At 52.5% G+C, this 14631-nt stretch overlaps 1 protein-coding gene across 7 annotated transcripts in view; it reads right to left on the reverse strand.

The window, feature by feature from the left end:
* Positions 1-14631, reverse strand: part of MIDEAS (mitotic deacetylase associated SANT domain protein) — a 73351-nt gene that overhangs the window by 26839 nt on the left and 31881 nt on the right. Inside the window, exon 1 of one of the 7 annotated variants that reach the window (XM_054666111.2) lies at positions 1701-1810. The exons of the other annotated variants lie outside the window; for them this stretch is intronic. The gene's annotated coding sequence lies outside the window, so the exon portion shown is untranslated. Of the gene's footprint in view, positions 1-1700; positions 1811-14631 lie in introns of those variants that run through there. 7 annotated transcript variants of the gene reach the window in all.

A 14631-nucleotide genomic window follows, 5' to 3' on the forward strand; every position in this document is an offset into this window, starting at 1 on the left:
AACCTTTCTCTTGCTTTTAAACCCGCATTCCCTGACAGCCAACCTAATTCAGAGCAGGAACCCAAAAGCTAACCCCTGCACTGAAAATCACCCTGGGCACCCCCATGAAGCTGCAGGGTGGGACTGTCTGGCTCCGCCTCTCCAAGGGAACATCAAGCCCACAGAACTAGAAGTGCGTGTCTGCAGAAGCAAGACAGAGAAAGGAAGAATGTGCGCCAGCCTGGCAGGCCCACGTGCCTCCAGGGGGCTGCGAGCCCCTCCAGTGGGCGCTCACACACACTCACGCCTCCCTTCATCACAGCCCTGTCTCCTTGTGAGCCACAGCATGGGCTTGAGGCCTGGAGCAAGGGAAGGTCCACGTGGCGGGTGGGCCTGGATGCACGTGCCAGTGTGAACCTGATGGAGGGTTGCGCCCCCTCCATGGGGATGGCTGCTCAGAAGGAGATGAGGCGGGGCCTGCGGCTCCAGGACAAGCCTGCTTCTGCCCAGGGCAGGGGCCAGAGGCCAGATGCAGGTCTTACAGGGGCTTACCCACAGCTGTATGGTCAGCCCTGGAGGAGCTGAGCTCAGCTGGGAAGCCTCCCACTCCCACCCTGCACATCAAGGAGGGCCATCATTCAGGATACCACAGCAGCCTCTGAAGCTCAGACAGGGACTTGCTTTGAAGAAATCAGGGGGCCTGGTTTGGGGAAGGCTGAATCACCCTAGAAGCTTCTTGCTGCAGAGGCCTCCCTGTCACCCTCACCGAAGAGCTAAGGGTGCCAGGGGCACAGACAGTCAGGCCTGGGACCCTCAGAGAAGAAAGGTCATCGGCTGGGGGTGGGGAGAAGAGTGAAAGATACTGGTAGCCTGGGAGGAAGGGTGAAGAGGCACACCTAGGCAGCAGGGCACTAAGTAGTCATAGGAGTAATGATGATGGTGATGGTGCACCCGTGCCAGGCAGATCCTACGTGCTTTATATCCTTTAAATTCCCACCGTGGCCTTATAAGGCAGGAGTTGCGATTTTAACCTCTATTTACAGGTTAGCTAGATGAGGCTCAGAGGAGCTAAGTAAGTTGCCTACGGTCACACCCTCATTATGTTGCAGAGCCAAGACTGGAACCCAGATCTGTCCGACTCTAACATCAAGCTCTTCTTCCTTATCCCCAAGATATGCCACTAAGACCCCAGACCCTCTTCATACACCTCCCTTCCACAGCACACTCCACACCACCTCCAAGCAAGGATTTTCTAGACACAGATATCAGATATCCCTTCTCATTGGCACTGGGAAGCCCCTTACCCCTGCCTGAACCTTTGGCAGGTACTCTCTCCCATTCTCCCCAAATACAGCTGAGACCCTTGGCCTTCCAGGAAGGGAGAGCAGGAAAGGGTCTCACCACAGAGGGGTCAGCAGATGTGTGAGGTCTACCTGCAGGGAGGCCTGAAACACTTCCTCCTGCACTGGCCACTCTAGCCCCCGATCTAGGCCTGGACTCTCCAGCTCCTGCAACCCCACCCCGGGCTCAGTTGCTGCTGGTGGTGCCTCCAGCTCTCAGACCCCATGGGCTTCTCCCAGCCTGCAACTCGGGGTCAGGACTGCGCCACTTCCTCTCATTTCTTCTACCCCACCCCCACTGCCCTGTCCCTCAGATGGAAATCAAACTGCCCTTCCTCACAGTGAGGAAGAGGAAGGACGACACCTCCAAAGGCTGCTGACCTGTGGGCCTAGTCCCCGAGATTGCAGGGAAGAGGATGTCATGAGGAACTCCTGCCAGCAGCTCAGCCCTGGGACCAGCTGCAGGGCCTCTGACAACGGATGCAGGAACACTGCAAAAGGAAACCCACAGTCACCACGGGGCCCCAGACACTGCAACCCGCCCTGTCAGTCTGTTTGACTGTCACGCTCTATTCACTTTTCCCTTCCTCCAGGCTCCTCTCTGCAGCAACCAATCCTTGACCAGACCCACAGGTACCCCTGGGCCAAAGACAAGGCAACAATCAAGACCAAGGCCTGGGACCTAGCAGGCTTTCAGGAAGTTCTATGGTGAGTAGCACTTACTCTCTATAGAAGAAAGCAGTGTGCACCAAGAAAAAAAAAAAAAAACAGTGCTGACCCCACATATATGTTTTGCAGACACATGAGGGGAAGGTGCTGGAAAGGCCTTTGGGTGTTCAATGCTGATGGTGACACCAGCTCTCCTGGGATGTCAGCTCAAACACACACTGCTCCCCAAATGCCATCGGCAGCCCAGCCGCACACCCAACACTGGCTGGCTGACCCCAGGAGAAGCCAGAGAGCCATCACCACAGGGCAAGGGGCCAGACTGTGGCCACTGTGGGACCAGGGCCACTCACCAGTCTGCTTGGGGCAATCAGTGTGTCCATTTGAGAAAAAAGACTATTGTGAGTCAAGGCCACACAGACCAGGGAGGAGATGCCAAGTTGATCTCAGCAGCTGCAGGGGCTCAGCTCTGACCTGGGGATAACAGCTGACCCGAGGGCCCCCTGCCCTTGGAGGCTAATGCTCCAAGCTCCCACTCTTATAGCCTGGGCAGGCCCCACAAGCTCAGCACTAGGAAGAGGGGAGTCAAAGATCATGGGTCTGTCACCCAAGGGCAAGACAGGCCCAAACTGAGTCTCCAGGCGAGTCAGTTCTCTGAGCTGTCTTAGGACAAAGTCTAAACTCCCTGCCCTGTCCACAAGTCCCTGCAGACCTTGGCTCCTGCCACCTCTCTCGACAGTCTGTGCTTGAGCCAGAGCCTCCAACGTGTTCTTCTCGCTTTGCTTCCAGGTCTTTGGCCAGGCTGTACCCCTTCCTAGGACACCTTCTCACTCTTTTCATCAGGCCAGGTCCTATTAATCCTTCAGGTTGCAGACACTGCTTCCACTGGGAAACCTGACCCCAGAGCTGAGACAGGAGCTGAACTACAAGCCCCTATAACACACTGTATATGGCACACTAAATCCCAGGTGCCTGCTTTGTCATCCCCAGCAGACAGCAGGCTCCACGGGGCAGGGTTGGCAGACCGTTGTACCTTGGCACTTGGTTTGTATCTGCCTGTCAGGATGCTCATTCAAGACTGCGCCCAAGGTGAGTCAGAGCCACACCTGGGCAGAGGCGACACAGCCCGCATTCCTGCCCTGGGCTCCTGCCTGCTCCTGACTTCTGGGCTCTCTGGTGCACATGAGAGCTCCTCAAGATGCTGGGATGAAGTGAAAAGGCCCAGCCCGGGATCCCACCCTACCCCTGGCCCCAGGCCCTCTACACCTATGTGGAACACAAGTCCTTCTCCCTGCTGGCCCACAAGCCACCTGCCCTTGACTGTCACCTGCTGCCCCACAACACATGCAGGCCAACTGGAAAAGTGCCAGCTCCACTGTTGCCCTCCACCCCACTTTTCTAGGCTTCTACCCCCACCTAGACAGTGGCCAGGGACACAAGCCTGTGGGTCTGTTTACCTCATGCCCTGACATGGCTGGACTTTAAGACATTAAGGTCTGGCCAGGATGCCAGGGAGCCATAACAAGTCCCTGCCACCCCCACCAGAGGAGCACACCATGGCCCAGCTGGCCCCCTCATCTGGGCTCACATCCTGAAAAGCTCTCTCAGACATTCTGGGGTCTCCAGCTATAGCCAGACTCGGTAAGTGGCCTGGAACTGCCATCTTGGGCCAGCTAGAGTTGCCCAGGCCCTAGACAAACCTTCCCTCTGGACCCCATCTGCAATGCTACACGCACCCCCACCAACCGGGACTTCACACACAGGCCAGCGTACCCCATTTCTGCAAGCCACTGGACACATAAGCACTATTCTCAAGGGGTTTGCAAACAAGGAGGCTCTGATACAACAGACGTGGATCTGACTCCCACAAGTGTCATTTTCCCTGGGAGCATGAGAGAGCAGGCAAGAGGCCCTATGGTCGGCCCATTCCCAATCCAGACAGTCCCTGGACCATCACTTCTCTGGACTGAACTTCAGCTCTGAAAAGCAGAGCCCAGGCCAACAGGCCAGAGAATCACGAGTCCCAGGGGTCTCAGCCATCAAGCTGCTCAGGATCAGAAGCTTGGCCAGGGTTCAAGCTGCCTGAAGTCTGAGCTTACACAGTAAAAATGCCAACCACTGAGATGCTTTTAAAGGGATGTGTAAGAGAGGAATCCTTTCAGGGCTTATGAGGCACTCTCAGGGCTCCGTCCAGTCTTCTACCTTGATTGCCTCCCTCCCCCATAGCCCCACAAATGCCCACAGGGTGTCCATGGGAAGCTGGGATAGCCAGGTTTGTTTTGCCAGGGGTGGGGGAGGTGGGGGGCTGCTAATGCAGAGAGAAAACAGTCATGAGCAAAGCCAGAAAAGGATTAAGCCTCCAGGCTCAGCTTTTGCCTGCACTGAAGGGACTGCCTGCCTTCCTCCTAGGTAAAGGCCACGAAGAATCACAGGCAGCCCTGGAAAACCCATTCCAACAGGACCCAGGGATCCCAGCAGGAGTAGGGTAGAAGCAGGCAGGTTTAGGCTTCCTCCGCAGGAGACTCAGCAGATGTTCCTGAGGCCCTCTGGTGAGGGCCTCCTGGGACCGCTGGGGTCCTTGCTCTGTCTCCTCAAAACAGTCTCTATGCCCTATACAGCTCCCACCACTGGAGGCTGCTGCAGTTCCTCCCTTCCCTTCTGGAAGGGCCTGGCTCCCCAGCAGGGCTAGAGCAGGGCTCTCTGAAGTATGTGCCTGAGCACCCCAGTGCCAGACTCTGCCCTGGGCCAAGATACAGATGAGGCCACTCACAGGGGCCTCCCTTGCCATTGCCTTGCCCTGCCCACTCCCCCACCACACACCCTCTCCCTGCTGCAGCTCTGCAGGTGGGCCTGCTGACCCTTCATCTGCTCCACAAGCATTTGCTGAGCACTTGCTGCAAGCCAGGCTCTGGGAGACACAGGAGACACAGAGCTTCCAGGCCGGTGGGGAGACAGAGACACAGAAACACACGCTAATTATAATGCAAGGAAGCCCGTGCAGGGACTAGGGGTAAGCGACCCCTGGGGACAGGCAACCCCTGGGGGAGCTCCCTGACTTTGAGCCTCCCCTAGAGCTGTTCCTTCTGCCTGGAAGCCCTGCCTCCACTCTCACAATCTGCTCTCCCTCAAGGCCTACCTCCTCCAGCTGGCCCTCCAGCACATATTGTTGTCACCCATTCTGAATCTTCATGCTCTTATACCACTATCCAATAATGCTTCTTCAATTCCCTTCTGTTCCTGCACAGAGCCTGGGAGCAGCAGGGCCTGGAGACAACATGATCCAAGACGGAGGGCAGTGGACTGTTTGTCAGGTAACCAACCAGATGTCTGGTCCAGGAGCCGCCACTCACTGGTTCCTGCCTTTGAGGAGCTTAAGAGCCTGGGGTGGGAAGAGACCTGTATCCAGAGACCAAAGAAACACCTTTGTAAAAAGCAAGTGCCACGCCGGAACAGCAACCACCAGGACTAGCTGCATGCCGAATATGCGAGAGTACTGCTTATCTGCATAACCACTTATTTCCAACTGAGAAACGAGAAAGGCTGGCTCTGAAAGTAACTTGTCCCAGTTCACAGAACTCATGACTGAGGAGTCAAGATTCAAATCTAAGCCTCCTGACCCCAAACCAGGTCTCTCTCTGTCACTGTGTCAATACCCGTCTGTGTGGATGTCAAGCAGTGGTTCTTAAACCTCAGTGTGTGCAATAAAACCCACCCTGAGAGACTAGTTCATGGGTCTGGTGGGGTGGGGGTCGGGGGTGGGAAGAGCACGATGGGGAATCTAGGATGCTTCACAAGCAGCCAGGTGGTGCCCATGCACTGGAGCAGGGGAAGGGCTAAAGGGCCACAGCCTGGCATAGTGAAGTTTCCCAGGACCCACCACTCCCCATTCCCCAAAGTCACTACCTGTCAGAGAGCTGTGGCCTGCCCAGGAGACATGAGGGGCCGCACAGAGCCCTGAGGGGACTCTGCTCTCAGCCAGTCCTAGGGTTAACTGTGGCTCTTACCACGCCTGGGACCCAATTGAGTGCCCATGTTTACTGAGCACTTACTATTTGCCAGGCACTGTGCTAAGTCCATTGCAGGCAGCATTTTGTTTAACCCTTACTGTTCTGTGTCTCATTATTTACAGACCAGGAATGGTATACTCAAAAATATCTATTTAACATAAAGGAAGACAGTAATAGAAGAACAAAAGAATAAAAAAGACATAAGACATACAGAAATCAAATCACAAAATGGCAGCATAAATCCTACCTTATCCATAATTACTTTAAATGTGAATGGATTAAATATCTAAAAGGCAGAGGTTGGCAGAACGGACTTTTAAAAAAATATGCAATTATATGGCAGAACAGACTTCTTTAAAAAAGATGCAATTTCATTAAAAAAAGAAACACCCTTTACATTCAGAGATACAAATAGGTTGAAAGTAATTAGCAGGGCATGGTGACACACGCTTGCAGTCCCAGCTACTCGGGAGGCTGAGGTAGGAGAATTACTTGAACCCAAGAGATGGAGGTTGCAGTGAGCCCAGATTGCGCCACTGCACTCCAGCCTGGGCAACACAGTGAGACTCTGTACCAAAAAAGAAAAAAGAAAGCAAGGGATGGAAAAAGAGATACCATTGTAAACAGTCACCAAAAGACAGCTAGAATGGCTATACTAATATCAGACAAAATATGTGGTGGCAGGCACCTGTAATCGCAGCTACTCAAGAGGCTGAGACAGGAGAACTATTTGAACCTGAGAGGTGGAGGCTGCAGTGAGCCAAGATCGCGCCACTGCACTCCAGCCTGGGCAACAGAGCTAGACTCCGTCTCAAAAAAAAAAAAAAATCAGACAAAATAGACTTTAAGACAAAAACTGTTATTATAGACAAAGAATATTTTATAATGAACAAAGTGTCCGTCCCTCAGGAGGCTATACCAGTTATAGACATGCATGTACCTAACAACAGAGCCCCAAAATACATGAAGCAAAAACTGTCAGAATTGAAAGGAAAAAATGAACAACTCAAATAACAGTAGGAAACTTCAATACTCTCCTTTTTTTCATTTTATTTTATACATACACATGAGAGAGAGAAAACACTCTACTTTCAACAACGAACAGTACGACTAAATAGAAGATCGACAAGGAAATAGAAGATTTAGACACTATAAACCAATTAGACCTGGAAGACCTATATAGAACACTCCACCTAACAACAGCAAAATACACACAAATACACACTCTTCTCAAGAGCACACAGATACTGCAGCTGTAGGTGAACTGGTTTTTTTGCTTCTTTTTAAAAAAGAGCAGGCCCGGCACAGTGGTTCACGCCTGTAATCCCAAAATTTTGGGAGGCCAAGGCAGGAGGATCACTTGAGCCCAGGAGCTTGAGACCAGCCTGGGCAACAAAACGAGACCGTGTCTCTACAATAAAAAAAAAAAATTAGCTGCGTGTGGTGGCCGCTATAGTCCCAGCTACTCAGGAAGCTGAGGCAGGAGGATTGCTCGGGACCAGGAGGTTGAGGCTGCAGTAAGCCGTGTTCATGCCTCTGCAATCCAGTGTGCGTGAAAGACCAAGATCCAGTCTCAGAAAAAATAAAAAATACATACTTTTTCATATATTATGTAATATAATATATATAAAATATATATATATATGTATATTTATAGCACAAGGAACACTCTCTACAATAGATCATCATTAGGCCATAAGACAAGTCTCAACAAATTTAAAGGGACTGAAATCACTCAAAGTATGTTCTCCAATCAAAACGGGTTGAAATTGGAAATCAATAACCGAAGGAAATTTGGGAAACTTACAGGAAACGAAGGTTAAAAGTAACTTGCCAAGTTCTCTCAGCTCAGAAAGGCCCCTCCCTCCTCAGCCCATGTTCTCCACACCTTCGGTGTCACAGTCCTAGGCAGCCGCAGAGCTCAGACTTGCAAAGGCCTGGGTAGCCCCTCTCCCAGACACACATTGAACCTGACCCCAAGCTTGATCCCGACATCAAAACAACTAGGGGATGGAGAGGCCTTTGGGATTGCAACAGCTTGTCAGGCAGCCCTGCTTTTCCCTAGGAAAAATGGCCACAGGCAAATATTTCCACTTCCATGGCCAATCTACAAAATATCCAAAAGACAGATCCTTCCCAAAAGAAGGGAGCTAACGAGTACTTCCCTGGGCTGGGTCCTCTACAAATTCGAATCCATGCTTATAAACCTCCTATGGAGGAGTCTTATGTCCCCATTCTCCAGAGGGAAGTTGAGGCTCTGCTGTTACAGAGCCAGAAGCAAGATTCAAATCTTTATCTTGTGTCTTCCAAGTCCTTGCTCTTTCCACCACCCTCCCAGAAAAATCTGAAATCTACACCTGTGGGCCTCAGAAGGAATGCTACACTTGAGAACTTCACAAAGCCAGCTCCTTCCCGGAGCTGCTGCTCTTCCCTGGGGGCATTTCCAAGCACAGCATGGTCTATTAACACTCCTCTTAAGAAATAATCCTAGCCTCAGTCAGCCAGAAACAGTTTCCCCTCCAGACTGGGGGTATCTGTAAAAGCCCCTGGAAGCCAAGAGAGCCCAAAGGGTGTTGAGGTATGGGGGACTGCAGAGGTGAGCTGGAGGCTGCAGGATCAGCACCATCTCACTCTGGAATAAAAGCCTCCATGCCACATGGAGAAAGGTGGCTTGGGCCTCTCTTCAGAGCCAACTGGCAAAGCAGGGCCCAGCTGGGAAAGCTGAACAGATTCCAAATATCAAGGGATGTCAATGTTTACCTACTCCAATTCCTCGTTCCACAGAGCAGTCCAGAGAAGGAAATAAACTCGTCCAAGGACACACAGACAGGAGCAAAATCAAGGACTCCAATAACAATGCTTCATGCCTCCATTTAGGCAGGCCCCAACACTTGGCAAGACACTGGGGAAAGCATGGAGCCAAGGTTTATCCCAACATCACACAAACAAGGCTTCATCAATACCTCCAAAATTTCCATTGAAGGTGCTACTATGTGCCAGGCATGGTGCTAAGCACACTACACACATTATCCTGTGTAATCGTCTCACAGAAAGGTAGATATTATCATTATTATTTTTGTAGAGATGGAGTCTCACTTTGTTGCTCAGGCTGGTCTTGAACTCCTTGCCTCAAGGGATCCTCCCAACTCAACCTCCCAAAGTGCTGAGACTACAGGCGTGAGCCACCACACCAGGCCATCAAGGTAGGTATTATTACTCCTCCTTTCTAAACAAGAAATCTGAGAAGACCTTAGGTCAAATCACTTGCCTAAGGTCACAGCAGTACAGAGGCAAAGCCAGGACTGGCACCTAGGCCTGCCTGTTCTGCAAACTTCCTCCAAGAGTTTCAGACTTGGACGTCACACCAGGCTGCCTGGGATAGACAGCAGCAGCCTCTGGGTTGCTCACGTCTGCTCCCTGGAGAGCAGCTTCAGCCCCTGAAAACCACCATGATGTTCTGAGATGTGGCTGGTCGGGTAAAGTGGGTGGGAGAGGCCGGGCAGGTGAGTGGCTTTGAAGGTGAAGAGGCTACAGGTGATTACCTCCAGTGGGCCAACCTGTGGAGGGCTCGGCATCTTTGCCTAAGAGGAAGTCACACCCCTTCCACACCCTCCAACCCCACAACTGAGGTTAGCCAACAGCTCTTTAAAAATAAAGCCAGGCTGGATGCAGTGGCTCCCGTTTGTAATCCCAACACTTTGGGAGGCCAAAGCAGGTGGACCACCTGAGGTCAGGAGTTTATGAGACCAGCCTGACCAACATGGAGAAACTCTGTCTCTACTAAAAATACAAAATTATCCAGGCATGGTCGCGCACACCTGTAATCCCAGCTACTCGGGAGGCAGAGGCAGGAGAATCACTTGAACCCAGCATATGCCTGTAATCCCAGCTACTCGGGAGGCTGAGGCAAGAGAATTATTTGAACCCACGAGGTGGAGGTTGCGGTGAGCCGAGATTGTGCCATTGCACTCAAGCCTGGGCAACAAGAGCAAAACTCCGTCTCAAAAATAAATAAATAAATAAATAAATAAATAAATAAAGCCTTCGGCTGGGCACGGTGGCTCACGCCTGTAATCCCAGCACTTTGGGAGGCTGAGGCGGGGGGATCATTTGAGGTCAGGAGTTTAAGACCAGCCTGGCCAACATGGTGAAACCCTGTCTCTACTGAAAATACAAAAATTAGCTAGGCATGGTGGCGGGCGCCTGTAATCCCAGCTACTCGGGAGGCTGAGGCAGAAGAATCGCTTGAACCCAGGAGGCAGAGGTTGCAGTGAGCCAAGATCGTACCACTGCACTCCAGCCTGGGCGACAAGAGCAAAACTCTGTCTCAAAAAAATAAATAAAGTCTTGGCTCTCCCCTGCTTGTCAGATAACTCAAGTCCCCATGGAGTCTAGGCTCCTGTCCCTTCTCCTGGCACCCTGAGCTCTGGGTCAAATCAGGTCTCTGCTTGGGTTCCCCCACTCAGGACACTGAGCATTAGCCCCCAGCCACAGCCACCCATATCTCCACATGGTGCTCTCAGAGCGTTGCTTCTCCCAATAACTTAACTTCCTAAATAAAATCTATTCATCGCACATCCCGAGTAGAGGAGACAGAGGTGCCCACTCACTCCAAAGATCATTTGTCCAAACCTCAATTTCATGGCTCATAGAACCAAGACCTCAAAGGTAAAATGACCTGCCTAAGGACACATGGCTGACTACCTGAGCAGAGCTATAGTGACGGCCTCCCAGGTAGATGTTCTCACACTTAGCACCCCTAGACCTGGTATTGCCAGGTCCTTGACATTCGTCTGGGGGAGGTAAAGCAGGGGGTGTAGCATGTGTCAAGCCTACCAAGTCTTCATCAACCCAGGCTCTCCTGACTGGTCAGGGCTGGAAAGGGCCAAGACCCACCTGGTGCCTGGGGGTTGGATGGGTCGGTGTCTGGCAGTGTAGTGTGAGAGTAAAGAACGGGGGCAATATGGCTCCCTAGTACATGCTAGTGACCAGGAAGCACAAAAATTTGCCACCAGCAGAGGGAGGGGAGTCTCAGTGTGGCTGCCTGGGGCCTCCTAGAAGGGCTGCAAACTGGGCACAGACAGACACCCATTTGACTCCAGAGCTATCACATCAGCCTCACGCCCTTCCTCAGGCCCTGGTCAAGATGCAAGACTTTTGCCAAAGGCTCACACATTCTTTGCATTTCTCCAGTCTCTGAGCAGCTGCTGCAGGGCCTTTTCTCCTATGTTGATTTATTCTTTATTGTTCCTGAAATACACCCAGAGGCCTTTGGCACAGCATGCGGGCACAGCAGAGCATCCAGCCCAAGCCCCAAGTACACACCAACCAGACTCTCTGGGACCTGGGCCAAGCCAGCTGGAATGATGGGCCCCAGGTCAGACCCAGCAGCCAAGAAGGGAGACCAAAGATCCCACCTAGCCCCAGCCTTTGATCCCCAGAGCTGTTCTCAGTACCTCAGAGGCTGGGATACCTTTAAGGGGGAGGACACACTTGAGAGGTCCCCAGGAAGCCCACACTAAGCTGAAACCAAGCCTTTCCCCTCTTCCTGTGCATGTGCCTGGCCGAGCAGTCCCAGGCCCACAGCTGAGTCCTCCACAGAAGGGCCTCAGGGCTCAAGGCTGGGCTCCTGGCTGCCCTGTGAAGCATCTGGAGAGGGAGGCAGCAGGGAGGTCTTCCCCACCCTTCCCAGCCCAAGATATCTCCCCTACCAGCCAGTCTAATGGTGCCCGAATTCCTACTATCAGCACTTCATACCAAGGATCAAAGCACTGTTCCTTGTGCACATGAAAATAGCCGGAGGAAGTGTGGGAGCTGCAGGGTAAAAGTAGTCAGGGGCAATGTGTGCTGGCTTCTCCAATCACCAGCCTCTGTAAGCCTGGGGTTCCCTATTGGTGAATGGGCACAACAGTTTCATCTCAGTTATTGTGGGATTCAATGAGGTAATACATAGATGAAGCGCCGCCTGGCACAGGGTACGCACTCAATAAATGTGATTCCTGTCTCCCTTGCTGGGTAGGGGTGGCTCAGACATCGTTATCAGTCTTTAACACCTTGGAGGAAATGAATAGTCCGACTCTTCCAGTTCCACAGCTGGCTGAGAGCAAGGCTGGCCAGGCAAGGGCGGGACAGGGAGACTCAAAGTCCTAGCAACAGTGTGGGGCTCTGCAGGCACGCAGAGCTTCCGGCCTACAGACCCAGGAGAGAGAGGTCTGGCCAGAAAGTCCAGAGGGCACCCAGCACAGCCCTCCTTTAAACTCAGCTATGCCAGCAGGGCCTGCCTACAGGGATACAGGGGGATGAGGGTATTTCCCAGATAATACCAGCAGAGCTTCCAGGCCCAAAGGATGAGCCGCCACCCTCCTGGATTCACTCTAAGAAGAGCAATAAAGGGGAAGGTGCAATGGCCAGAGGGAGGCTGAGGAAGGGCTGCAGGAAGTAGAAGGGACTCCAGTGTGGCAGAGACACAGGACCTACAGAAAGCAAGCAAGCCTGCCCAGAGGCCACCACAGTAAATGTCCCACAAGTGGAAGTGCCCGCCTGGTTATTTTTGGCGCCTCTTCTGCCCAAAGCCAGTAAGGAAAGGCAGCTGCTAGCAACACGGAAGGGCTGTTTACACTTAAGTGTGCAAGCACTGCAACAGGCACAGAAAGCACAACTAGCAGCCACCATGCAGACGGGCCTCTGCCCCGTTTTTCCCCTCCCAACTGTCCCCCGTTGTGTGCTGCACAGCTGACACAGTGTGGGTACTTCTGCTTTCACTCAGATCCAGCCTCCCAACCACAGGACTCACTCACGCACATGCAAACAAATAAATAACTATGGAGCCAGCTGAGGACTGAGCCACACCCAGGAGCCAAGACAGTATTCCTTTGGATTCTTCCTGCGCTCAAGCTGCCCTCCCAGCTTCCAAACTGGGAGAAGCAGCCATCAGGCGCAGGACACAGGAGCAGTCCCTTTCCACCCTCCCAAAGTGAAAGTGGAGACAGTCTTTAGAACCTCAAGCATCTCACCACCTCTCGGCTTCCCCATTTGAAAATGAAGGATTCGGACTAGATGTCCCAAATGGTTTCCCAGCTCTGGAATTAGGACTATGACCCAAGACCAGCTGGGGCCTCAGACAGAGGAAGGCCAGGAGGGGAAGAGGATCTGTGCCACAGCCAGGAACTGCCAGCTCACATGCCATCTCGGGGTTGCAAGTTATCACTTAAGCCCATTTCTGAGCTTAAGTGGGCCTTACCTACCAAAGAAATGGCAAGTTCTGGCAACGGTAAGTTGGATAGGGTCCTCTGTCTGCCCAACTACTGGGAAAAGCAGGGAATCAAAATCTCTCACCATTTTCCTTCTTGTCTGGATTCCAATTCCCCAGAGAAGCTGAGCGGCTTTAGAGAGAAGCCCCTTCTGGCCAGCTACAAGCCTACTGTAGCTCACTCTCTCCATCCAAGCTTTAACTGGGATAAACCTTGCCCTGTGCTTTCCCCACTCTCCTTCCTTCCCAGGACTCCTGGAGGAAGAAGCACTGCCTGGAAAAAATGCTCTCACCACGAAAGCTCCCTGCGGCTGGGAGAAAGGCAGAGGGAACAGGGAGCACCTTCCCTGGCTGGCCACAGCACGAGGCTGTGTTCCAGGAAGAGCAACAGCAAGGGCGGCTGCCAGGGAAGCCTCAGCCCCAAGCCCCGGCTCTTCCCCACCAGCTCTTCCCCACCAGCCGAGAATGACAGCTAGCAACTGCAGCCCTCAGGGAGACCCCCAGCCCCACCCCAGCACAACTCCGGCTCTCCTCTGACAGTGGCAACTTTCTTCTTATATAATTCTTGGTGTTTCCTTCACCGTTGCACATAATTTTAATGGGTAAAAGAGCCAAAGCAGTCTTTAAGGAAAAACTCCCACCCTTGGCTCTACCCAAACCTCCTGCGAGGTCACACTGCGAGGCTTCAGGTGAAGCAAACAGGGGACTTTTTTTCCTTGGCTGAGAAAGCAGCCTTCCTCCTGCCCACCCACGTGAGCAGCTCAGCCTGGGGCCTGGGCGGGTAGGTTCCTGAGAGCACAATCTGATCTCTGGGAAGCTGGGGCCTCAACCCTCGGCTGCAGGGCCACAGTCCCTCTCAAAGGCACACAGACACTGGGTCTGGGCCACATGTCTAGGGTGGAGTGGATCAAGCTGTTGTTCCCAGGGCACAATAAACTTCATTTATACAAGCTTCAGTGGCCTGGTAGATTGCTTTCCTACTATAAACAGGACACCCTTCATTTTCTCTTCCTTGATAGGAGTCAAAGGCAAACACACTGGATCCAGTGGGAACTGGTGAAATGAGAGTTGCCATCTGTTGAATACCTAGTATGTGTCAGTCACTCTGCATGCATAATCCTGTCTAATCTTCACAGCCTATGAAGTACTAGTATCATCCACATTTTACAGGTGAGGAAACTGAGGCCCAAGAAGTTAAGCAGTGCCCAAAGCCACACAGCAAGAGGAGATGCTGGGGTATGAACTCAGGTCTGCCCAGGCCTCATTCCCACGCACCCATCAGACTTTCTTCAGTCACTGCCCAAGTGACTGTCCACACACCATCCAGGAACGGCGTTCTGAGTGTGGAAGCAGAAGTCGGTGTGGACGAATTTTGCTGGAGGCCTCCAGA

Source organism: Pan troglodytes, chromosome 15 (assembly GCF_028858775.2).
Source record: "Pan troglodytes isolate AG18354 chromosome 15, NHGRI_mPanTro3-v2.0_pri, whole genome shotgun sequence".
NCBI classification, from domain to species: domain Eukaryota; kingdom Metazoa; phylum Chordata; class Mammalia; order Primates; family Hominidae; genus Pan; species Pan troglodytes.